Here is a 26,477-nt window from a genome sequence, read left to right as displayed (position 1 = left end):
ATAGACATAATAGAAACAATATACCAGAAAATTTTGCATTATATTTAGGACTAGAAATATATCGTAAACTGGTAGCATTATTTAGTTATATATTGGTAATAGTTGGGACTGGTAATAACTATTTTTTGTAGTAGTGATGCATTTCATTGAGATCAATAGTCAATTCCTCGGGCATGAAAATATTTACTTTTGACTTTTTTGCTGGAAATAAGGATTAATAACGTCATTCGTCATGAGTCAGCTGTAGTGAGGTTGTGAAACAAGCAGAGTATATGTGATCACATTCATGGATGATACACACAACTGGGTAAAAAAAATGCAAGTATTAGAACAGGTTTCATAGCTAAGTGCTTATAGCATATTAATATCATGAAAAGCTTCTCCTGGAAAAAATACAAAATGGATTATTGTCCTGAAAGAAAAAAATTTATATTATATTGAAAAGTAGTAAACTTCGAATTAACAGGTAACGAAACGTGTACTTAATATGTATGTACTCTAGTTGTCCTTCCCAAAACATTCAGTCATTATACTACATGACATATGACATACTGTCAAAAGAAACTGCAATAAATACTTAAATAACTACAGAGTATTTCTTAACTAATACAAAATATATAAACTTCACCATTATCAACATCTGTAAAGAAAAACTTCATCATTCATATCACAATATTCTTCATATAACTATTCATCATCATTTGTTATCATCTGCAAAAAATAGACACTTCATTATTCATATTTATATTACCATTTACTTCATTCATTATCATTAATTACTTCATATAGTATAGAGTTTCTTACTTCTAGCACATTTCATCACTAAAATTAACATGTGTAGTTCTGTCTGACAGCCTGCATTAATCGCCTCGTATTCTGAAAGAAAAATAATTAGTTAAGACTGCTATTGTACAGTGTGTATAGTATATTCTTGTTAATGCTTGTTAATTCTGATCCAGTTACTCTTCATGACAAGGTATTGCATTTTCTTTCTTTCATTCTGATGGTAAAATTTCCATTTCATAGTAAACCACTGTGGTTGTATGATCTATTTCTTTTACATGGTAATGCTTTCTGAAAATGATAAATATGGATTAATATCTTGCATTTAAATCATATACCCATTACATAAAAACTTGTTTCTAGTGATATAGCTAAGCATACAGCGTAGCATGACAGAAAACGTATTAGGTCAAAAACATAGACAGTTTTCAAGTGCGAAAATGTACACACAGTATCATAATGTAGTAGCAAAAAATGCAGAATAGTCAAGATATTGTGATATCATAAGGAAAAATGTCAAAGTCAACTGGTGTTTGTTATATCTTAATGATTTCATAGTGCATACAGACAAAATTCTACTTTCGATAGGAAAACAATCATACATACACAAAAAAAATGGGAAATGTGCACGGTATGAGATACAACGACAAGAAAAGCAACCTGCTATCCTTACTTTGCCGGGCACTTGCCAAGAAAAAATATGATCATCATCAGTAAGTAGTCACACAGATATAATTGCATAAGTGGTCACATCAGGAAATGGCGTTACAGTGTGATAAATCACAAAGTATGTACATTCAATAAAGGGTTTAATATTGGAGACATGGTGATTGCCTTTGCTGTTTCTGGTTCTCAAAGTTTCGCCGTGTACTACATTGGGGTGAGGAATGCTGCGAATTCTATATGGACCTGCGTATAGAAGCTCAAATTTACTGCATCTACTGTTTCCTCTGTTGGATAAATAATGTGTGCGTACTAATATCTTCTGTCCAATGTATATGTCACGGCGTATACAAACCTGTTTTTGCTGTCTTCTCCGGCGCTCTGCGGCGCGGTTCATGTTGCTGAGCGCAGTGTCAATTATTTCGTGATGCCGTAGTCGTCGAGATGTGGGAAGAGATACTAATTCTTTAATTTTGTTAGGTGGTTCAACATTTTTCAATATAACTGTCGGAGATAGCATAGTAGATTCATTTGGTATGGAGTTAATTACATCCTGGGATGAGAGTATGTGTCTGTCCCAGTCAATACGTCTTAGTTTACCAATTTCTTTCATCAGTCGTTCAGAAGGGTTCAAAGAAGCGTGATACCTGGATATACAGATCGGAGAAATGTTTCTAGCTCGTAACATACATGTCCCTATTGCAGATCGAAATTGTGGTCTATTGTCGGAAATTACTTTCAATACATGTCCTACATGAAATAAAAATGTTTTACAAATGCATTCGAAATAGATTTAGCAGTAGCTTTGCGTAACGGAGTGAAGGTAACAAATTTCGAAGAGTTCAACAGCGACAAAGATGTTGCAGAAACCTCTATTAGTTCTGGGAATTGGACCAAAAATGTCTACAGTGGCCATGTGTCTCAATTTAACGGATACGATGGGATGTAACGGAGGAATATGTGAAGTCGTGTCTGATTTAGCTTTCTGGCAGATTTTACATGACGCTAAAACTCGTCGAATACGTTTCTCCATGTTGGCAAAATAACAGTTCTGTCTCAGTATAAGAAAACATTTTCTGGCTCCGTAATGTGCGTAAGTTAAATGAGTATACGAAATTAATTTGTTAACAAGTTCGTCAGGAATACATAATAACCAGTTGTTGCTGTCAGGGTGAGAGTGGCGAAACAGAATGTTCTTGCGTACAGTATAATGGTTTCTAATGGTAACATTATTCCTATCTTGCCAAAGGTGTTTAATTTCTTTCCATGCGTTGTCTTTACTCTGCTCTTGTGCTGTCTCGTAATGACGACGAAATGAAATTTTCAAATGCAACTCGTTGAATATACATGACGCTAGAATTTGCTTGGCAAAAGTTGGTTGCGATGTCTTGCTGATTGTTGCTGAGAGAGCGGGATAGTGCGTCTGCTACAATATTTTGTGTACCGGGAATGTGAACAGTTGTAAAATTAAATTCCTGTAAATAAAGTTTCCACCTGCTTCATCTGTCATGTGTAAATTTAGCGGAGAGTAAAAACCGAATAGCTCTATGATCTGTGTAAACGGTAGTGTGTCTTCCATAAAGAAAATGCCTAAATCTGGTAAATGCCCATACAACACACAATGTTTCAAGTTCTGTAACAGACTAATTGCGTTCAGCAGGTGACAGAATGCGACTTGCAAAGGCTATGTTTTTAATTACTGTAGTACCGTCTTCTTCATTTTCGTGAAAAATGTGTAGGCCTAAAGCTGCGTTAAAACTGTCGGTGGCAATGGAAAAATTTCTAGTAGGATCTGGGTGTGATAAAAGTAGTGCGTTCAACACTAACTGTCCTTGGCTATCCCAGGACCAAATAGTGTTTTTACTCGTCAACTGGCATAATCTAGGGATGTGTAAAGCAGCGTAATGAATAAATTTACGGAAAAAGTTAATTAAAGCCAGAAAGCTGCGTAGTTGTTTCTTTGTCGTTGGAATAGTAATGTCACGTAAAGCCTGAAGTTTTTCAGGGTCAGGCGGAATGCCTTCTGCTGAAATTACATGTCCAAGAAATTTTATAGAAGTTTTGTCAAAGTGTGATTTGCTAAGATTATCTGTGAGTCCTTGTGCACGAAAAGTTTGCAACAGTTGTTCAAGAATCAGATTGTGTTCAGACCAGTTAGCTTCTGCGATAAGGATGTCGTCTACATATGTAGTGATTCTGTCTTTGAGTTCTGTCGGAAGTATAGTATTTAAACCGCGAATAAATGCTGCTGAAGAAATTGTTAATCCGAACGGTAATTTGCAAAATTGATAACAATCACCAAAACAGAGAAAAGCTGTGTAATTTCTGCAGTTCGGATGGAGCTGAATTTGCCAAAATCCCGATTTCAAATCTAATGTGGAATAAACAGCAGTACCATGAAATTTCTGTAGAAGTTCTTCTAGTGTCTGTGGGCGATCTGTTTCATTAATAATAATGTTGTTGACATGACGCGAATCAAGTACGAGGCGAAGTGAGCCATCCTTTTTCTTAACAATATGGAGCGGGTTTATGTACGGACTAACTGCCGGTTCAATAATTCCTTGGTCTAGCATAGCTTGTAATTCTTTCTTAACTTGTTCTCTATGAATATAAGGAATAGGGTAATATTTGGCCTTAAATGTGTCGTGCTGTGTAACTTGAAATTCATACATGAAACCGGACATAGTACCAGGGATTTTGTCAAAAACTGGAGCTTGCTGTAAAAGAATTTTGCGTAGTTGCGTACGTTCGTCGTCTGTATTTGCACTGCTTTGTTTTACTTTATCAGAAATCATTTGCATAACGTCATAGTCGGCTTCGTCTGGAGTATTATAGTTGTGTACGTACGTATCTGAGAACAATGTAGAATGACAGTCCGTGTTACGCGATGTAGAAAAGACCTCTGTTCGATTAACTGCCTGTTCATCTGCAGATAAAGCGTGCTGAAACTCTAATGCCAGTTGTACATTCTCATCCTTTAACATTAAATAGGAATTTTGAAAGTCAATAATTGCGTCATGTTGTACCAAAAAATTCGTACCTAAAATAACGTCTGTTGTCAAGAAGGGAACAACCCAAAAATTTGAGTGGAACGTATGACCTGCAATACAAAATGATAAGTGTGTCTGTAATTTTACATCTACTCCTTTACTACATACTGCTCCTTTTACTTTAGTTTTGCCTAATGGTAACCTAGGATAAATATTCTCTTTGTTACATTCGTAGAAGGTTTCTACATTTATAACTGACATAGGTGATCCAGAATCGATTACTGCTGAAAATGTGTATGATCCAGACTTTACTTCAAAGACAGGGTGGGAAACGGTTTTTTGTATAACTGGTTTTTCATGTAAAAGTGTGTCTCGGATGTCGTCAAAAGTAATAACATTTTCGTGAACAAGATTCCGTGTGTCAAAAGTACTGCTTACGTTGCTGGAAGATGCTACCTGTACTGTATCTAGTCAAAATCTTTCTGACGTGCTGTTATTTGTGGGAGGATGCTGTGGCATTTCGACTATTTGTACTGTTCTGTTATTTCTTACTGACGTATTAGGTTCGGGATGATACCGACTGTCTGGTTCATTCATGATAATCTGTTGTTGTGGTTGATTGTGCTGCTGGTAAGACCGACTGTTATTAAACGTACGCTGAAAACTTGCTCTTTACTTTTACGTCTGTCATAATAATCGTTGCTATACGGCGCATTGCGATAGGAGTTGAAATGGTGTGTTTTCTGTACGTAGTGATTTCCTTGTTGCTGTGCGTTACTATTTGGTGTGTGTAGCCGGCGAAACATTAAAGCTTGATTGACCTTGCAGACTACATTGTTGGTTAGGTATGCTAACCGACTGGTTTTGTTGATGATATGGGGAAAAGCCTCTATTGTTGCCAAACTGTCTTTGCTGTTGCTGATAACCATGAGGGTACTGATAATTAAAATTTTGTCTGTTGTTAAAGTTCTGGTGGTTGTCATTCCTGGATTGTCTATCACCTTTGCTATTAAAATAGCGTGGCTGGTCGTAATTGCCGTATGCTTGTTGGCCTTGGTTATGATGTGAAAAATTTTTGTTTATGAAGGAATAGTCTGATTGCTCAACTTCCAAAAGCTGTAACAGATCTCTAAATGCCGAAATATTTTCTTTCTGCTGTCCTGTTAAAAGTGATACTCTCAACGATCGTGGTAATTTAGAAATACATAATTGGATAAGTGCTGATTCACTGTATGGCTCACTTAAGTATTGGTTTTGTTGGATCATGTGTGCAAAAAATTGCGCGACAGTGAGAAAATTTGAGTTCTCATAATCCGGTAAGCTAATTAATTGATCCTTGATTCCGCGCTGTGTCGTCTTCGACCAATACGCTGACAGAAAAGCATTTTGAAATTCTTCTACCGAATAGCTTTGTCTCCCTACCGGTCTCATACGAGTTGCCGGTTCGCCTTCCAAAAAACTGCAAATAAATTCTAGTTTATGTGTTACGGGCCAAGTTGGTGGAAAAGCAAAGCTAAATTGTTGTATCCAATCCAAAGGGTGAATCTGTGTTCTGTCATTTTCAAATATCTTAAATTTCCTAACGGATAGAAAGTGCTTGTAATCAAAATTTTCGTCTCTGAATGTCTGAAAGGTTCAGGATTGTATGACAATCTGTTTGTCTGTGACTGTTCGGAATCTAAGTCACGTACTCTCTGTAAATTACCTAAATTATACTGGCTGCGTGAGTGTGAGAAATGTTCGGGGAGTGGCGTATGCTGTGTCGTGTTAGAGGCTGAGACATTTTTTATCTCTGTCACTTCTTGCTCTAAAGATGACAATTTTCTACGTAATGTGTTATTGGACGAACCTATCTCACTGATTGTCTGCCGTAAATTTTGGAATTCGGGTGTTTGATTGAACGAAACTGGTGGCGTATCGTCTGATTTGGTGTCATTGTTATTTTCGATAACGTCAATACGACTGGCCAATTTATTAAATTTTTCAGTCAGTGCTTTTACCTGATCGTCATTTTTAGTGTCACAGGCATCGATTTGTTTTTGCATTTTGGTGTGGTTTTGTTCAATTTCTTAACATCTGCTTTAATGGCATCTGGATCCTGTATTAGTTCCAACTTTTCAAGTCTGCTGGTCATTGTCTGAAAGTCTACTGTGTGTGTGTCTGTTTTTGTTTTAAGATCGGAGATTTCATCATGCAGTTCGGTGTTCAACTGTCTGATTTCATCTGTTACTGTAGCAATGTTGTTGTCTACGTATGTTTTTGCTTTCGTAAACAACTTTCGCTTATCTTCTTGTCTCTGTGCAGTAATTGTTTCCGTAACTTGTTTCTTTACTTTATTCTGTTCCTGTATAAATTTACGGCAACACGTTTCACTGTTTTGTAGGTGATGATTAAAACGTTCGTCAATTTGGCTGTTCTGTTGGTCAAATTTCGTGTCTACTTTCGCATCCAGTGAGCGTGAAAGTTCTGCTGACATTAATTTAAACTCGTCGCGTAACTGTGTTCCGTTTTCTGAACATTGTTTAGCAACTACACTAATTTCATCTCTAAGTAATTTTGTTGTGGCTGCATGCGTATTACTTAATTCTTGTGCAACAGATCTAATTTCTTCACTACTGTACCTAGCACTAGCCTTAATTTCCTCACGTAATTGTTCTTTAGTTTCATTACATTGCTCCGCAACGGCTGTAATCTGTTCAGTAAGCTGTTCAATAGAGGTGTCAAGTTTTTCATTAATTTGTTTGAACGACCTGTCGTGGTTTTCATTCGACTGTTTGAAACTTTCATTAAGTTGTTTGAAATTGTTGTCTTGTTTTTCATTCGACTGTTTGAGATTTTCATTAAGTTGTTGTTTGAGATTTTTATTATTTTCATTAATTTGTTGTTTGAGATTTTCATTAAGTTGTAGCAATAATGCCATAACTCGATCCATGCCAAAATTAGCTGCTGTATTCTCTGTGCTGTGTGATGGTGTATCTGCATGTGTCACGTTTTGTGTACCGGTAACCATTTGGTCATTGTCTGATTCACAAAAAGGTTTGCCGATCGGATGTGCACTGTTGGTCACTACATCGGAATCAAATAAATTTGAGGTGTTTTGTGTAGCCTATATTGTTCACCTTCGTTAGAAACATTTATCTGTTCAATGTACAAATTTTGCAAATCAGGTGTGTTAAACTGGGCAGCGTTCATTCTAACGGAAAGTGCTGCGTCATCAATTGTCGTTAAATTTACAGAGGACACAATTGAATTTGTTTGCTCATCATTTCGATTAGAATCATTACTGGTGGTCTGCACGCACTGATTGTAACTATAGGATTATCATGAAGACACTGAGTGTCGCTTGTATTATCAGTCAAATTATTCAAGTCGGCTTTTTCACTCATTACGGATCGCGATGTACTGTTAGCAGTTTTTCGCAGCATTTTCACAAGTCAACGATAAGCACAAAATCAAACAAAGACAAAGCAAAAATGGAACAAATACAGTGACAACAAAGAGCAATAAATTGCTGATAACCTGTGAAAGAAAGGGTGACAAATCAGTAAATGCGTTGCGCCAGATGCAAACTGCATTCAACAATAGTGTAAATAAGTGCAGATATATGACTACTTCCCAGAAATTCACAAAGAAAATACGATCCTGGCCGGTTGTCGACAAGTGTAACCCCCCAACAGAAAAAAACAATATAATTAGCTGCTAAGATTCAGTGACCGTGTCAGAATTATATTGTAACAAATAAGCCCTCGGTCACGAATATTAAGTCAAAATTGACCTGGTATCGACGCTACTATGAGCTTCGTCTTCAGAATTAGACTAACTGTACTAAAACATTAGGTATATAGTAAATTAATAAAATTAAAGTTTGTACTGACTCGAAAAGATGCAGTACTTACAAGTCACATATTAAAAAAGATCTCAGCCGGAAAGGCGACGTCATGAACACTTGTCAGATGGCGAGCCGCTAAGGGCTGCTCGTACTGTGGACTTGTTGCAACCCTTGTCCACAGTACGAGCAGCCCAGGAAAGGTTTACTTACACTTTTCTGATGCTCACAACTTTTCTGAAGCACCACAAGCTACAGATACAAATGTACGCATAACCGAAGAAAGAGAGACATCAAATCATACATGTGTCCAATAAATGATGCACACTGCTGTCTTGTTTCGATATCCCATGACGCTAATGGGATGCGTTTAGCGCTGGTGACAATCTGCTTAACCGGAGTGTCCTGGTAATTTCCTACTTACACGCACATTTCAGTCTCACGTTCTGAGACTGTAGATCTATAAAATATTGTTCAGGCCACTGCAGGCCACGTAACTCATGGAGGTTCAAATGGTTCAAATGGCTCTGAGCACTATGGGACTTAACATCTGAGGTTATCAGTCCCATAGAACTTAGAACTACTTAAACCTAACTAACCTAAGGACATCACACACATCCATGCCCAAGGCAGGATTCGAACCTGCGACCGTAGCGGTCGCGTGGTTCCAGACTGAAGCGCCTAGAACCGATCGGCCACACCGGCCGGCGCTCATGGAGGGAGCGTAGGCTCAAGTCTTAATCCAATCCGAACGCAAAGGAATGGCGGCACCCTGTTTGTTGTGTAACTGTCCCAAACCATTAACTTGTCATCGTGTGATGCCTGGTGTCTGGTTTCCGACGCATCGCATAATCCTAGCGAGATGGCCCTTTAATGTTTGTCGAATACACATTGTTTTCGTGCAGTGGGTTGTATATTGCCCGTTGCCTGACATAGGCTTGTAGCACATGCAGCCTTTCCCGTATCTCCATTAGCACTCTTCATTGTTTTTGCTTCTTGTTACAAACTGTGTAGAGCATTCATACTTGTGCAGAACACACCAGACACAATCAATGTAAGTTGTCTCTCTGATAAGACCTCTTGCGTATGAATGCGTAGTGTCCGTTTTTTCGGACGTCTCCGAAAATACAGACACCATGCATTCATATAATTCACTGGCCTAGCTGGGCAACGGATCCGCCTTCTTCATTGCGGATGCGCAAATACGTACGACCTCCTGTGGGAATCTCAGAGACTGAACAAGGAGGAAATGGACAGGGACTATGGATAGGTGGTGCCTCATGGGAATGTACATAGGTCGTGAGGGGTGCCGAAACAGTCCACGCGGTTGCGATTACGCTGTGTCCCGGATGGTGCTAGTGGCTGATGCACCTACATAGTAAGTGGGAGATCCCGATCCGGTACACATTTTCACTCGTCGCCGCTGATACCACATAACGTCCTGATGCAGCTGACAGCAACCACCCCCTCACTTTCATTTCCTTTCTTCCCCTCTCCATCTTCAATTTACATATAAAGATGTCTTTTGTGTCAAGGAATCATACAATTCGTATTACACCTATTTTCAGCCACCAAATTGTCTTTATTCGCGAAACTCACTAGACCAGGAATACTTTAGGGTGCGGCTTCCGTCTGCTAGACTTTGAAAGATTCGTAGTTACATAATGCCTGTAGATTTCTGTAATGGCTGTTGGCAGCAGTTTGTTCATTTCTGTTCGCACTCATCGCCTGAGACACAAGGATTCTAGGAATCAGACATGGAGGTTTTTATGAGCCCAAACAGCGTATCGAGTTAGAGTTGTCTCCAAAGTTGAACGAATTCTCGGTGTGGTACAGTCGTGGGAAAGGGGAGTAGAACTTTTGAGAGAACAGGAGAATGGTTTTTACGACATTGGAATAAAGGGTAGTATATAATTTATGGAAATACGCGGTAACTGGCTGCGGAAAATAAAACAAGTAAAATAATTGAAAAGCCACGATCGCTTCAATCGTTTATTAGATGACCAGTGCCATCAACAGACCTGTGAAGGTATAACATAACAGATTAGAGGGAGGGCTTAGATGAGTTAACTATATACATTACAATTATTACAGAACCACATACCTGAAACGTGGATTAACATTTATAAAACCATATGGACATCATGGCATATGAGGCAGACCATCTGATAAAATCATTGTCACAACCAATAAAAATAATAAAAAACTGCTCTCATGGTCGTTCTTCCCATAAAATATAAAACTGAAGTCATCAGATAAAACTACCACTGCTCGCCTAACACCGGCCGGCATCATCACTGCCCTATTCCGCGCAGGCTTACCTGCTGTGATTCTAGCGGTTCACAACCGGCCACCAGATAGCGCTGTCCAAGCAGCGCGTACACAGTCCCACGGTATAACCACTCATTACTACTAAAACACAACTTTACTATAACTGCTTGTCACATACCCATGCAAAGCTCACATTTGCGTATACATTTCCTGTACATATAGTTAACTCATGTAAGCCGTCCCTCAAATATGTTACGTTATACCTTCACAGATCTGGCGATGGCACCTTCAGAGTGCTGAAACCGGTCATCTGATAAACGATTGTAGCGATCGTGGCTTTTCAATTATTTTAAAAACAGAGTGATCGCCCCACGACACACCATGTGTGTAAGCTTTGAATTCCCATGAAACTGGTTACGATTTCTATGACTCATATTGTCATTTTTCTGATTCTGAGAATCCTGCGTACGCCGTATTTAACAGACCTCACTGTACTCTTTCGATAAGGCAACGAGAGTGAAGGCGCCGGAAAACTCCTTTTTCCCGGCAGCTCCATCGATGTGGAACTCTCGACTGACAGCGGAGTGAGTATGCAGTTCCTTAGATCGACGGGCTGAGTAAGTCGATCAATCAACCGCGATGGAGTCTGTTGGCGTATCTTGTCTGCGTTTCCAGGGCACTGGCCGCCACTCATCGTGCCCCCCCCCTCCCCCACCTCCCCACCACCACTCCCTACACCCCCATCCAAACCCCCCCTCCCCCCAACAGCCCTCCCCCAGCCAGGATCCACCCCGTCCGGTAAGGGAAGGAAGAGGAGGGCGATTGATGCGGGATCAGGTCCCTAGCTGCGGACGATGTGCCCCGCCGATTGGAACCAGATTCATTATAGATTCTCAGTCCAGTTAGACGGTGTCGGGAGGGGACAGAGAAGCGACGCAGGGAAATTGCCTTTTGCTCGTTTTGTTGAAATTAAGGGAGGCGCGGAGAAGGACGGAGGAGGATGCTCGGTCCAGCGGAGGGCGCGCCGGAGACGCCGTGAGGGCGGCGGGAGGGCGGCGGAGGAAGGGGAGAGCAGGCGAGGGCTCAGGACTGGCGCGTTCCGATCGCGAGAACTCCCAACTTGATATTAAATTTGATAGTCAACTGGCGAGCGGCGCGGCTCGCAGCGTTCCACACGAATTTGGGGTTAGCGACACTTTACACTACTCGTCGCGTCCTGTTTAATTAATTAAATGGCTCTGAGCACTATGGGACTCAACTGCTGTGGTCATCAGTCCCCTAGAACTTAGAACTACTTAAACCTAACTAACCTAAGGACATCACACACATCCATGCCCGAGGCAGGATTCGAACCTGCGACCGTAGCAGTCGCACGGTTCCGGACTGCGCGCCTAGAACCGCGAGACCACCGCGGCAGGCGTTTAATTAATCGAGCGTCTCTGCAGGAATCTGTGCAGCTGTAGCAGTGCATAGTTACGGTTTGTTGACCCGCCGACTGCTATCCGGTACAGCCTTCACCAAGAATTTTACAAGTAAGCAATAAGCGTGAAGAGTGCAATAAAGGACTGGGTCAAGGGAGAGAGCAGAGTGGGGGAGGGGGGGGGGAGGCACGCCTGAAACGTTGGGTCGAAAGAGATGCCGTATAACTACAGTGTGAACTGCAAGACACGCCTCGTTAGTTGTGTCAGTCAGTTCTAAGCTGTGTCTCATGCTACTAGCGCTGTGTTTAGGATCTACAGTCACCTAAACTGAACCTGCGGTGCGGATGCTATCGGGAAAAACTTTATGATAATCAACTAATTTAATGAATAGACGAGATTAAAAATAACTGAAATCGGTGAGGTTTTCAGTACGATTTAGTAACGTTGCTACGAACACACACACACACCCACACACACACACACACGCACACACACACACACACACACACACACACCCTGCAGAAACTAGTAGTTTTAAAAAACAGCATACTGTAAATGTAAGCATGTTTGTTAGGCAAATGTGAGATAAAAGGACTGTAGCAACTTGGCAAATTTTACTTTCGTTTCATTAAAATATAATACATTCGTAACTAACAAGCCTTAAAATAAAAGTTTCAAATAAGATTATTGTGACTAGTTTGCTTGTGCCTACACTTCATACTAATGAAGCTACGTACAATATACGCACAAAGACTACATCAGTCATGATGTTACAATAGGATGTTGATATATTTTTAGAATTGTTTCCAAACATGAGTAATTTAATTATTACAACAGAAAATATTTTTATAAAAATACTTTCGTATTCAAAAAAGTACTTGCTTATTTGATTTTCAAATCTCCAGAGAAATTTTTTGAATGAATCTGCCGCAATTTAACTGTACTAACTTTCTTTTTATTGTTATACGATTCAGATTTCGACCTTAGGCCATTTTCAAGCACAAAAATTTATTTATATGTATCGAAAATAAGGATGTAATAATTTTTATTTTATTTTTATACGATTCAGGTTTCGGCCTTAGTCATTTTCAAGTACAAAAACTTATTTACATTTACTTGAAAATGGCCTAAGTCTGAACTGTGGATCGTACAACAATAAATTAAAAATTATTGCAGTCAAATGGCAGTGGTATCATTCAAAAAATTTACCAAGACCGTGGCTCCATCTGAAATAAAAATTATCTCCAGGGAAATGTTAACAGTGGTCAATTACACGCGCTACGAGTTCTCGAATCTGTTAGACACCGTAAGTCTAAAGATAACCTCTACATTACCGCAATATCTCATTAACGAATAAAGTCACCTGAATATGGATTTCCCCAGCTTCAAGAGCTCCAAACTCAGTTAGCCATTCTTTTGAAAGTCTTGGTGAGTTTACCAGTGAAAGTGCCACACGTGTGCACGGGCGCAAGTAGGAAGTCGGCGCGCGGGATGTGGAGATTGAGAGGTGAATGCTGATTTATTTCGTATCAGCTGTCCAGTAGAAAAAGGCCGAGCAAAACAATCGCTTCTGCGTCTTTCAAGATTCTAAAAGAGCCAGCTTCACAGCGACATTCATGAAATTGACCGAAACGTCAATTTCCAATTTATTTTTTATTTGTTATAAGAACTAACGGATAATAACTTCCCAAAGTTTCACTGATGAAATCCCATTCTAAGAGTCTGCAAAATAATTAAATACATGACACGATCTTCCTGCCACGCCCATTTTATGAAGCAACACTTTAATACGGGCTCGGTGAACAACGATTTTGTGGATTACATTCACAAGCAGAGGCTTCCATATGGTATCCTGGATGTTTTCAAGCCAATCCTCAACTTCTAAAAAAGTGTTTTCATGGCAAAACCCAGAAGCCAAATGAGCCTCTAAATTTACTCATATGGAAACAATGCTTTAAAATCAAATTTTGATATTCAGCAGTTGTCAGAATTGCAACTTATGATGCAGTCTTTCTACTTAATAATGCAAAAGCAGGGAGGATATAGGTATTAGAGAGAACGGGCTTTAAGATAGGAATTTTCGTTAAAGACGTCTTGTGAAAAATATGTTTACAGCGCCTCTCTGCAGCTGAAAAGTCAGCTGAAGACCTGGTAACGGAAAGAAGGCACAAAACTAGAAACCAGAAGAGAAACCTTGAAGGGAAAGAGGAAACTGAGTACCAATCTGGCGCCTTCTGAAGAGCTGACATATGAAAAAATGTTAGATTGAACATTAAATTGCATTTCCTGAACATTATTTTTTTAAGTTTATGTACCATTTTCTCGGAATCTGTGAACGTTATAATTATGAAATTTTGTACTTTTATTTCTATAAACCCAATAAACGTCGTCTCAAGAGCAAATTTTAAAATTATGAGTAGAATTTAAGTATAGTGCAAAGTGCGTGGAACTTTCCAAGCATTTTATGTTATAATTACGGAACCATAATTTAAAAATTATAAAAACTCTCCTATTGGAAATATTCAATAAAACCTCATGAGAGAAGCTTCTACATTCAAAGGAATTAAACAGAGAAATTTAGTAGAAATCTCTTGAATAGTTTCTGGGGAAAAATATAATTTATTGAAACTAAAATTTTGGAAAAGTTAAATATGTATGATTATTGAAATTAACAGTAAATGTGTTAATTTCATGTAAAGCATTGCACAGAATTTCACTGCTGCATCTTCAAAAGTGTGGATTTGGTGCATCTTCCAAATAGTGTGTGATTTTCATGTACATCTCCTGTTAAAACAAACTTTTTATTATTTTGTGCTAAAAGAAACTATATTGTTCCAGAGACCTTTTCAAGTCTCAAGCACCTATGATGTGTACATACAGATTGAAGCGAAAAATGAAAATACAGGTATATATATCATAAATGTCTGAAATCTGAATAGGTCTCTGAACAATATAACTTCATTTACTAAAAGAATCTATGCCTGGGTTTCAGGAAGGACCTCCTGTTTCGTTTGATGCTGAAGTGCTACTCCAATACAGTTGGAGAGTCTCTGCAATGCTGTTCGATTTTAAGGGGAATAACAAGTAGGCTGAGCAGTGGATGTGAATTTGGATTGTGAAGGGAGACGTGCTAGGGTAGTCTGTGCAGTTGTGCAAAGCCACTCTTCCAGGGCGGCACAGTGGTTGGTGCATCTGCCTAGTGAGCAGAAAACCTCGGTTCGAATCGCGGCCTTGGTACAAATTTTCATTGGTCGCATGAGTCTACGTGCATTCATTGTTCTAGACGTTTGTATTGCAGGCCACAGCTGGCTAGATAACCTGTCATATTTTCTTGCTGACTGGGGACTTCTTACTACAGCTGCACCTTGAGGACTTTAACTTTCAAAAACAACTGTAATTAAAATTTATTTCCATGCTACAAATTTCCATATAGCGACCATCCTCAAATCACGGATTACCACTATATAGATTATAAGCAATATTTTTAAGGTATCCATTGTCCAGTGAGGATGCTGTGTACAGATTATTATAACAGCATGCAATGACATTTTAATACGTTTGACCTGTGTCGAGCAGAAATGATTGACAATGGTACTAACTGTCTCCATTTGTGTTAAATGAAAATATATAGCTCAGTTTTGTGCAAACGTTCACGCTATTGATTAATGCAGCAACGCCACACCAACGCCGTCCGGAGCAGTGGGAGACCGCTGTGTACCACAGACATAACGTCGAGCATCACAGACAGAGGACGTTGCCCATCAGAAGATAGAGCAGAACGATCAAACAGGAAGCACTGCTAGAAACACTTGTGTTGCCGTTGCGTGATAGACAGATGGGAAGAAGAACGTGTTATTCGACTGTTGCAATACGGCACGAACGGGTGGTTTGAGTAAAGCAGTCTATGCTGTGCGTTTACTGGAGAGTGTTAACTGCAGTTAGTCTTTGAGATGTGTGTGTTTGTGTGCCTGTTTTGCATGCAGCTCTCCCCAGGCTCGGCACATGTAGTAAGTCTGCCTGGTGCACGGTCGGTGTCATATTTGCAGGAAGTAGAAGGTAGAACTCAATGGCGAGCAAATGCAATCAATCCACGTGGGTCTGACTATATTAATTTACATTGCTGTTAAGTGTTTATGGGGCCGATTTGGAGCTGCAGCTTCGAGTTGGATTGTAGATTTACGTAACGATGCCCAGATAATTACACACCCTTTGTCTTGCTGTTGCGTATATATCTGAGTAACAGACTCTTCGACATATATCAGGCATACTGGCAATTCTGATTAATTCGCTGCGTATAATACATCAGGACCCTATCGACTGATAGAGCGATGCTGATGTCTTTTCGTACTTGATGACCAGCTCCAAATAATGAGTAGGTGGGAAGCGATCATGGTAGAGAATGGACGGAGGATAAGACTAGGGAGCTGACACTGTCGTTATAGATATGGAGAAAAGGATGTTCGACGAAGTTTGTGAGGACTGTGCTAAGGGAAGGTATCTAGCTATGCTGTTTATGCTGTGGATGTTTGCTTTGACGTTGTGGCTCTAAAAAATGGCTCTGAGCACTATGGGTCTTAACATCTGAGGTCACCAGTCCCCTAGAACCTAGAGCTACTTAAACCTAACTAATGTAAGGACATCACACACATCCGTGACCGAGGTAGGATTCGAACCTGTGACCGTAGCGGTCGCGCGGTTCCAGACTGTAGCGCCTAGAACCGCTCGGCCACTGCGGCCGGCCCTTTGACGTTGTATGTGCTGCAGAATACCAGGTGGAAAAGTATTAGACGAGGGTGTGTAGTCGGGTAAATAGGAAATGGGAATGGTTTTAAGTGTATGTGGCAGTGAAACTTAAATGCAACATGGAACAGGCAGCGAAGGTGAGTCGGTGGAATATATGCAGACCCTCAAGTCGGTGGGTATTTTGACGGACGGTGGTAATGATGTAGATGATGTCCCCAGTAGTGGGAGCAGTACAAGGAAGTTATTTGGGTGAAGTAGGGTGTTGATAGGGTAGATTGGAACGGTCGCTTCAGGTTTGGTTGAAGGGAGTTTACATACACATTTATAGGAGTAGGTGGGTGGGACTGATAGCAGGTGTTACAATAGGCTGGGTACTGAAGGTTAGGATACTTCTGGGACAAGTGGTTGGCTGTGCAGCTGTGGCATGTGAGTGAATGTTTGCAATCAGGAGTTAAATCGCCAGAATAGAAGAGGTGTTTTTGGCAATGGAAGGCGTGGGCTTGGGATATGGAAGATATGGATGAGGAATGCGGGATCAGAGTGGTGGTGAATTTGGAGGCATTTGCGAATTTGAGAGTCAGGAGCGGAATTTAGCTTCTACTTGACTGTGATCTTGGGATCAACCTCCTTGATCACAGCAGTGAGAGTCGGCGGGCAGTGACGCTATTAGGATTGTCTGGGACCTGATGGTTGGGCTAATTGAGGCTGAGGACGGATGAGGACTAAATATTACAACAGGAAGTGTACACAGCAGTGGCTGTGGAAGTCAGGAGTAGAGGACTTGATTATTATGGCATCTTTTTGGGGTATGAGTTATGATATGTTGAGTTTTGGAAGATACTTTACTGTTTCGAGAGATAAAGCCATAGGACTGAGGAATTTGACATCTGAACATGATAGTATGTTAGAGGAGACGTTTAAGATGGGTTGTGAGTAAAGTCCACAGGACTGCTGTGGGGGCTTTTGTGTTTCAGGTATAGGTACACTGCCTGTGCTAGGTTATTTCAGGGGTTCTTTTGCGGATGGGTTGTGTGCGGACATTGATTGGAGGTGTGATGGGTTTTTTCACGGTTTTTTCTCTCATCTCGAGGTGGTCGACGAGAAACTGATGCAGAAATGCCTTGTGAAGTCGCAGATGCTGCATATAGAGTTGCTGAAGGTTGATTGTAGGTGGAGTAGTTGTGGCTGGTGTTTCTGCTTCTGGATCAATATGGCACTGTAGCAGCGGTATGCGATGCTGCTGAATCGAGCAATTCTAATGGTGATGGTGCTGCTGGTGGCATTGACGGTGGCAGTGGCAGTGGGGATGGAGTAGTAGTGCATGCTGGAGTGACATTATCTGAAAAGTAGGAGTCCGGTAAGATTTACACAGTGAGTATAAGTAGGAAGATGGATTGTGCCATTTGAGAAGTGAGGAAGTTGGGAAAAGTGGGGGAACAAGTAGGAATAATGAATAGGTTGTAAATGAGAAAGTGGAGGTCGGTATGGTGTATAGTTGCGAATAGATGAGTGTATACGTTGTAGTCATGGGTTGGTATCTGGTAGATTAAGAGGGCAGTGCCACAGAAGCTGGAACGTGAAAGAACCTTAGCGAGAATGGTGACGGGAAAGCAATGAAACAGTGGCGAAGGTGATGACTGGTTGGTGAAGTTGATGACTGACAGCAAATAGCACAACTGTGAATGACTGGCAGCAAAGGTGATGACTGACAGCAAGGGTGATAGATAACTGGTGACAAGAGTGACAGCTGGCTGCAAAGGCTATGACTGGCAGTGATAACTATTGGTGATGGTGATGATGGAGAGAGCAATGGCGAGGCGAGGAAACTGTTTCCTTTCAAGATTCCAACATTGAGAGCAGCACAGGCAGTTGTTTCCTGAGGGAAGAGAGCTTCCAACATTCAGATGTTAACGTCTGAAAATGCCATGTATCTTCTATCATTCTTATGTATCCCCAGTCGAGTAGATCTTTCGTGCTCGATTTTCTTAAAGATGTTCATAGTTTATTAGTCCTGTATTCGTTTGCACATCCCATGTTTGTAATTACCTGGAATTCTTTGTCACTTTCATCATCACCCAAACGTTGTATTGTATTGTACTGTATGTTAACCAGGGGCCTAGAAACGACGGAGAGGCTCCGTCCCCGCCGCAGCTGCAGTGGTCCACAACCCCATGACGACTACCGCAGTCCACTTCATCCCTCCGCCGCCCCACACCGAACCACTCCTGCAGGGTTATTGGTTATTGTGTGGTTCCGCCCCCAGTGGACACCCCCTCCCCCCCCCCCCCCCCCCCCGTCCCCAGGGAACGTCTCACACCAGACGAGTGAAAGCCCTATGTTTGTGTGGTAGAGTAATGGTGGTGTACGCGTACGTGGAGAATTTGTTTGCGCAGCAATCACCAACATAGTGCCATAGTGCAGTAGAGGCGGAATAAGGGGAACCAGCCCGCATTCGCCGAGGCAGATGGAAAACGGCCTAAAAACCATCCACAGACTGGCCAGCTCACCAGACCTCGACACAAGTCCTCCGGGTGGATTTGTGCCGGGGACCAGGCGCTCCTTAACAGTCCAGAAAACCGTGCACTAGACTGCACAGCTAACGGGGCGGGCCATACAAACGTTACTTCAAGATTCTGAGTATTCGTATCACTGATTTGAAGAACGGTGTTTATACATTCTGGGATGACATTACCTAGCATTAACGATCACGTTGTTACTGGTTTTTTTCTGTGCATATCTATTTTGAGCCTACTATCATGCAAGATCCATACGTATTATACTTTATTTTTTATTTTTAATCGACCATGAAGTTAATTTTAAGGTACATGGCTCTCATCTTTCTAGCAACTTTTTGTATTTCACTGGCGTTACCTCTGTATAATAAAATAATGCCATCCACATATTTTTATAATATATGAGTTTCAGTTCCACGCACTCGTTTGCGTGAAAGAATTTTTTGTCTTATGCTACAGTTCAAATAAACTGTAGCCCATTTGGTCCAGGCGGAGGTTCGAGCCCTCCCTCGGGCATGGGTGTGTGTGTTTGTCCTTAGGATAATTTAAGTTAAGTAGTGTGTAAGCTTAGGGACTGGTGACCTTAGCAGTTAATTCCCATAAGATTTCACACACGTTTGAACATTTTTGTAGCCGATTGCTAATCCATCCATCTGTTGATACATATAACTACGGTTTTGATACTTAAAAGAGTGAAAAGAATGTACTAATTCTAAAAATTCTATTACTTTCAGTCTTTCACCTCTAATAGTTTTCTGATACTTCAATAAATTTTCTTTAATTGCTTGAACAGATTCCTTGGTGGGCACATTTGTACACAGGTTTGTGATGTTAAATGATGCTATAACTACCCCATCTATGAGTTCAGTTTCATTTACAAATGCCACAAAACCATAACATTTCTTAACACTGAACGATTTTTTGAAGGAATGAGCTTTAAAACTTGGACTAGATGTGTTATTTACTACGGGTCGAATTAGGTGGCCACCCCTATGTATCTTGATCTAAAAACGTAATTCTGGTAAAGATGGACTCATCATCTTCAGTCTTTATTTACCATGTCATTCCCAAATAGGAAGTCAGATTCTTCCATCTGTTTTTTTTTTTTTTTAATTTCTGTCTAAATGAATAAACTGGTTTTTGCTTTTCAACTGAATGATTCTATTAGCTCTGTCTTATAGATGTAGTCTTCATTGCCCATGATTGCAATTATGTCCCCTTTGTCTGCATATGTGATAGATGCTCTTTCCAGTTCGAACATCTTGTTTAACTAATTGATAGTGCGTACATCCCTCTCATTTATCCCAGCTAATTGTAGCTGTTTCTACAAGACTTTTTTGGGGCTAGCATCTATTTATATATGTTTACTTTTATGAACCCATTCGCATCAAATGATGAGATGTAGTCGCATGCAATTGCTATGACATTAAAACTGTATGATGAGCTATATGGACGCATGGAGCTCAATTGCTAGCTAATAGATGGCTCTTAAAATACTTCTAAACCTAAGCACAGGACATGTGTGTAGCATGCTTGCTGATATTAGTTAACAACCAACATGCCAAAGAGAGTAGTTCAGCCGGACGGAGTGGCCGAGCGCTTCTAGGTGCTACAGTCTGAAACCGCGCGACCGCTACGGTCGCAGGTTCGAATCATGCCTCGGGCATGGATGTGTGTGATGTCCTTAGGTTGGTTAGGTTTAAGTAGTTCTAAGTTCTAGGGGACTGATGACCTCAGAAGTTAAGTCCCATAGTGCTCAGAGCCATTTGAACCATTTAGAGTAGTTCATGGTGGTTCTGAGGAGGGTTTACAGAAACTTGATGTGATTTGTAACAGTGATATTGGAAGTGAAAAGAAGATAAGAATTTCTGGTCAGACGAATATAGGGCAAAAACAACAGCAGCAGGAAATGATGTAACGGGACTGTAATTCGTAAAGAATAGGAAAATAGGGTAGACAGTGTTAATGTCAACAGTTCTGTGATGGTGTTGTTCTCACCAGAATTCACAGAAAACCAAAGCCGACAACAATACTTCGGGTACGCATGCCGATGTCACAAGCAGAAGGGAAAGAAATAAACAAAGTGTATGCGGATACTGAACATTTAATTCAGTGTGTGAAGGCAGATGAAAACCTAATAATCATAGGTGACTGGACCGCTTTATTAGGGGAGGAACAGAAGGCAGAGTTGCGGGGGATTGTGTGTTCGGCAGTAGAAATGAGGGGAGAGAAAGACTGAGGTCTGTAGGAAATTTCAGTCAGTAATAGCAAATACACTGCCCAAAAACCACAGGAGGAGAACGAAGACTTGAAAAATGCTTGGAAACCCGGAAATATTCCAGCCGAGTTACATCATGATCAGACAGAGATTCTGAGATGAGATATTCGATTATAAGGCATAACAAGGGTAGATGCAGACTTGATGAAGGGTAGACTGAAGTTTAAGATAATCATCCGGAAGAATCAGTGAGTAGAACAGCGGAATACTGAAGTACTGCGGAATGTCGATGTGTGTTTGAAGTTCTCTGAGTCTATGGACACTGAAACTATGACTATCACAGTAGAAAGTTCAGCTGAAGAGAAATGGACATTCCTCAAACGGGTAATCACAGAATTTGGACAACGAATATAGATAAATATGAAGGAATGTTGTAGTCTTTCTAGTTGACATCGCTTCGGCGACTTGCGTGTCAATGAAGATGGAATGAAATGATTAGGACAACACTAACACCCAGTTCCCGAGTGAATAAAATTGCCGACCTAGCGGGGGATTGAACTTAGGACCCTGCGATAAATAGAGGCAGCGACGCCACTAACTTTTCTTGTCGTCACACTTTAGATACCTTTCTTCGTCATTTTTCTTCCGTGATTCTGTGCGGATGTTGCACGACATATTTTGAATCCCGTCAATGATAACTTCACTCATTTTCTGTATTGCAGAGGATGGTCAGTCTCGTGACCGAAGACGCTGAGCTAACACGCCACAGACGCTACACCGCGAGCTGTGGACAGTATTCTGTAAAAGACAAGGAATGCAGCAATATAAGACACACATGAATGATTAAGTAAGAAGCGTAGGGAATACGAGGCGATCGGCTGAGGGAAAAATGCGAAGAAATTCGAAAGGACATGGTCTTAGGAAGGACTGTTTCAGCACATAGTAAAGTCAATTAGAAACAAATTCCACTGTTAAACGTAGGGAAGAGAGTGGAGAGTTCATTAAAGGCCTATACGAAAGGAAGAAACTGTCTGGTGACGTGATATAAGAAGAAGAAATGGGACTCTGTATGGATGATACAGAGAATTCAGTATTAGAGCCAGAGTTTAACAGAGTTTTGGAAGGTCTACCATAAAATAAGGTGGAATTCAACGATAACATTCCTTTGGAATTCCTAAAATCATTGGAGGAAGTGGCAGCCAAACAACTATTCAAGTTGGAGCGCAGAATCGACGATTCGGGAGACACACTATCAGACTTTCGGAAGGATGTCATTCCCCCATTTCCGAATGCAATGTAACCTCCCCACAAAAATAATAAATGTCAATACTAGTGAAAAGTGTAACCTCCCCACAAATATAATAAAAAGTCAATGTTAATGAAAATGAGCCATTTGTTGTGTTGCCACAAAACTCAATAATAAAAATGTGCCAAGCGTAACCTGCTTGCAAAATTAAGAATAATAATGGCCCAAATGTAAACTCCCCACAAACATTAACTAATGAAGATTGCTCATTAAACCCACAATAAAATTAATTAAATAATGAAGCATAAACTATGTGTAACATCTGAACACAAATAATTAAACCTGACAAATTTTATAAGGGCAGCGGCGCTGACCTTCGGCCCTGTGCAATAATTAAACCTGAACACAAAAACCAAAATTCTTACATCAGTAAACTGCATCAATATCTGCTCTTATTTTTCGGCACAGCTCCGTGCAATGCTGGCCCATGTTTAATTTTAATTCTTGGAGGGAGCGCATAGGAAGTATTACTTGACTTGAAATGAATCTTTTTGTTTAAAACAGTTACTTTATAAGAAAATTATTATTGGCGTAATCCTTGAACAAATTAATTACAATTAACATATGTTATTAGCTGAGCGCAATGCTGCCTCATTACCTTCTAAAACAATATACCTCGTCCTGAATCGTGACCAGAGATGCAAGGAGAGCACGCCGCCGACGCATGCCGACGGCTGCTCAGTACGACCTTCCACTCGCCACAACTACTGCCGACAGAGTGCAACTCGCAACTCAACCACTCTCTCTGTCCACTCGCCTCACACTACTGAACTCTCGTGCTGTCAAGCGCAGACTAGCAACGATAAATAACTCTCTGGTCAGAGATTCTGTCATGCCTCGCCATCGCTGGTAATGGATACATATGAAACGTACGCGTTTCATAACCTTCCACTGGGGGGGCAAAAATTTGGCAGCGATGGTGGGTCATTTGGACTTGCCATGAGCAACAAATTTTTTCTTAACTAATTAACTTTACAAATACAGAATATATACAGATATATAACATGAAGTAAATATGGTGCACATGCATCGAGTACAAAACATATTAGGCAATAACAAAATGTGAGTACAAAACATATTAACAAATGACATAAGTGCACATGCACTGAAAAATTCTTCAAAGTTTTCACAACAAATAGACATAATGAGTACAAATCTCTTGACAAATGACATAAGTGCACATGTACTGTAGTTCAGAACATATAAGCAAATCAAAAAAATGTACATACAATGAGTAGAAATCATGTTAGAAAAATGACAAAAGTGCACACGCACTATAATTCAGAATATATCAGCAAATCACAAAAATGTATTGGTCATGAATACAAATCATATTAGCAAAAAAATGATTTTCACTATGTTACAAGAATTAGGATAGGAAAGGGAAGGACTGCATCATGGTTGTAGCACTTTAGGTTGCACGCAGCTGCACTGAAAGTCCATATCTTTCTACTGGAGCACAACACCAAGTGAAACAATCTGAAGTTCTTTTCCCAGAAGTATTTATAAGCGTAGCCAAGACACTGAAATGTCGTAGTAATATTCCATGTTATCATTTTGGCAGTACATTAGGTACACCAAAGAGTGGGACCATAATAACATCTCCATCGCTTACAGTGGTGGACAGCATGTCGTGTCAACACCACGTTCTTGTAAGGTACACCAACGTAGAATTAGTGCAAAAACCAAATATAGTGCTCCATGATCAAGAGGATATACAGGACAAATGGATATTGCAGTAATTCAAGGTAGTTAGGTCAGAAGGTGAAGGACATTAAGTCACATACTAGTCTTCACTGAGAATTACATTAGTAGTTTGCGGCATTCATTGTCCAGTTATTGAGCATTTCTGTACCATGTATGTAGTATTACAGAATAATGTTCATAGATTGGCGTTTTACAGAGAACATTGGCACTCATTGCCTAATTATATTACATAATAATATTCATGTGGTGTTTTACAGAGAACATTGGCACTCATTTCCTAATTACAAATCATCAGAAGTCATTACTTAAAACAGGAGGTAATCAATAACATAGTATTACAGAATAATGTTCATAATTAATCATTGGTCATCTCAATACAGTAATCAGTAGCATTCATTTCCCAGTTACAAAGCATAAAACAGGAGGTAGTCAATAACATAGTATTACAGAATAATGTTCATAATTAATCATTGGTCATCTCAATACAGTAATCAGTAGCATTCATTTCCCAGTTACGAAGCATTATTATTATACTGTAACTATTACTCAAAGTCTGTGGTTGGAAAACATCATTCAGTATTATTCATAACTCTTTTAAATTGGTAGCCTTATTTGGGACTAGTAATACTTTCCCTTTTTTTGTGTTAGCAATGCATTGCGTTGGGTAATTACAGGGGAAAGAAAAAAAATTGCTTTTGGGTTGTTGCTGTAAATGAAAATGTGTAACGTCCTTCGTCATGAGTCAGCAGATTATGAAACAAGCAGAGTATATCCAATCACCTTCATAAATGACATAGACTTAATGAACAACTGCTTATAGCACATTAATTTCAAAAATAATTTCTCCTGCAAAATATACAAAAATGGGTTATTAAACCGAAAGAAGAAACGCATTTTATGCTGAAAAGTAGTGAACTTCGAATTAACAGGTAATGAAATGTGTATAAAATTGTGTTCCATAGCTGTCCCTTCCAAAACCTTCAGTCATCATACTATGCAATATAATACCTACTGTAAAAAGCGAACTGCAACAAATACTTAAATAATTACATAACATAAATACATAACTTCAACAATATCCTCATCTGTAAAGAAAAACTTCATTATCCATCACTTCATTATCTATATTATCATAACTACATTATTATCATCACCTGTAAAGAAAAACTTCATTATCCATAGTAGCACATTATTCATCATTATTCATCAACATTCATTATTGTCTGCAAAAAAATCACTTCATTACTCATTATACAACTATTCCTTATTTCTATCATATTTCATCACTAAAACTAAGATGTGTAGTTCTGTCTGACAGCCTGCATCAATCGCCTCGTATTCTGAAAGAAAAAATTAGTTAAGACTGCTATTCTACGATGTGTATAGTATATTCTTGTTAATGCTTGTTAATTCTGATCCATTTACTCTTCATCACGAAGTATTGCATTCTCTTTCGTTCATTCCTAAGGTGAAATTCCCATTTTGTTTAATTTGTTTCTTTCAATCATCATTTCTTTCTGAAATTGATGAACAAAGATTAATGTCTTGCATTTACATCATATACTCACTAAATAATGACTGGTTTATGGTAACATAATTAAGCATACAGCATAAAATGGCAGAAAACGTAACATATGAAAAAACATAGATAGTGTTCAGAGGCAAAAATGTACCCAGAGTATCACAATGTAGCAGTAAAGTAGTCACGATGTTGAGATATCATAAGGCAAAATGTCAAAGTCAACTGGTGTTTGTTATATTTTAACTATTTCATAGTGCATACAAACAAAATATGAAAACAATCGTACAAACAAACAAAAATGATGACAAGAAATGTGACCTTCTTTGTGTTCAGCTTGTATGTTGTGTAGTTAATAGAGGCGAGAATTGAAGACTTTAATAGAGAAAAATTTGATAAAATTAATATATCACTAGATAGAATTGCATAATTATTCGTAACATACGTAATTTTATCTGGAAAATGTGTACTGTCTAATGCGTAACGACAAGAAAAGCGACCTGCTAACCTTACCTTG

The 26,477-nt window shown here is 39.7% G+C and overlaps 1 pseudogene; it reads right to left on the bottom strand.

The window, feature by feature from the left end:
• LOC124591264 overlaps positions 1–9,285 on the bottom strand; it is a 65,606-nt pseudogene extending 56,321 nt beyond the window's left edge.
• Positions 9,286–26,477: the final 17,192 nt, after the last annotated feature.

Source organism: Schistocerca americana, chromosome 1, assembly GCF_021461395.2.
Source record: "Schistocerca americana isolate TAMUIC-IGC-003095 chromosome 1, iqSchAmer2.1, whole genome shotgun sequence".
NCBI lineage: Eukaryota > Metazoa > Arthropoda > Insecta > Orthoptera > Acrididae > Schistocerca > Schistocerca americana.
Note: the sequence above shows the minus strand (reverse complement) of the source record. Positions and strands in the feature narration are given on the sequence as shown.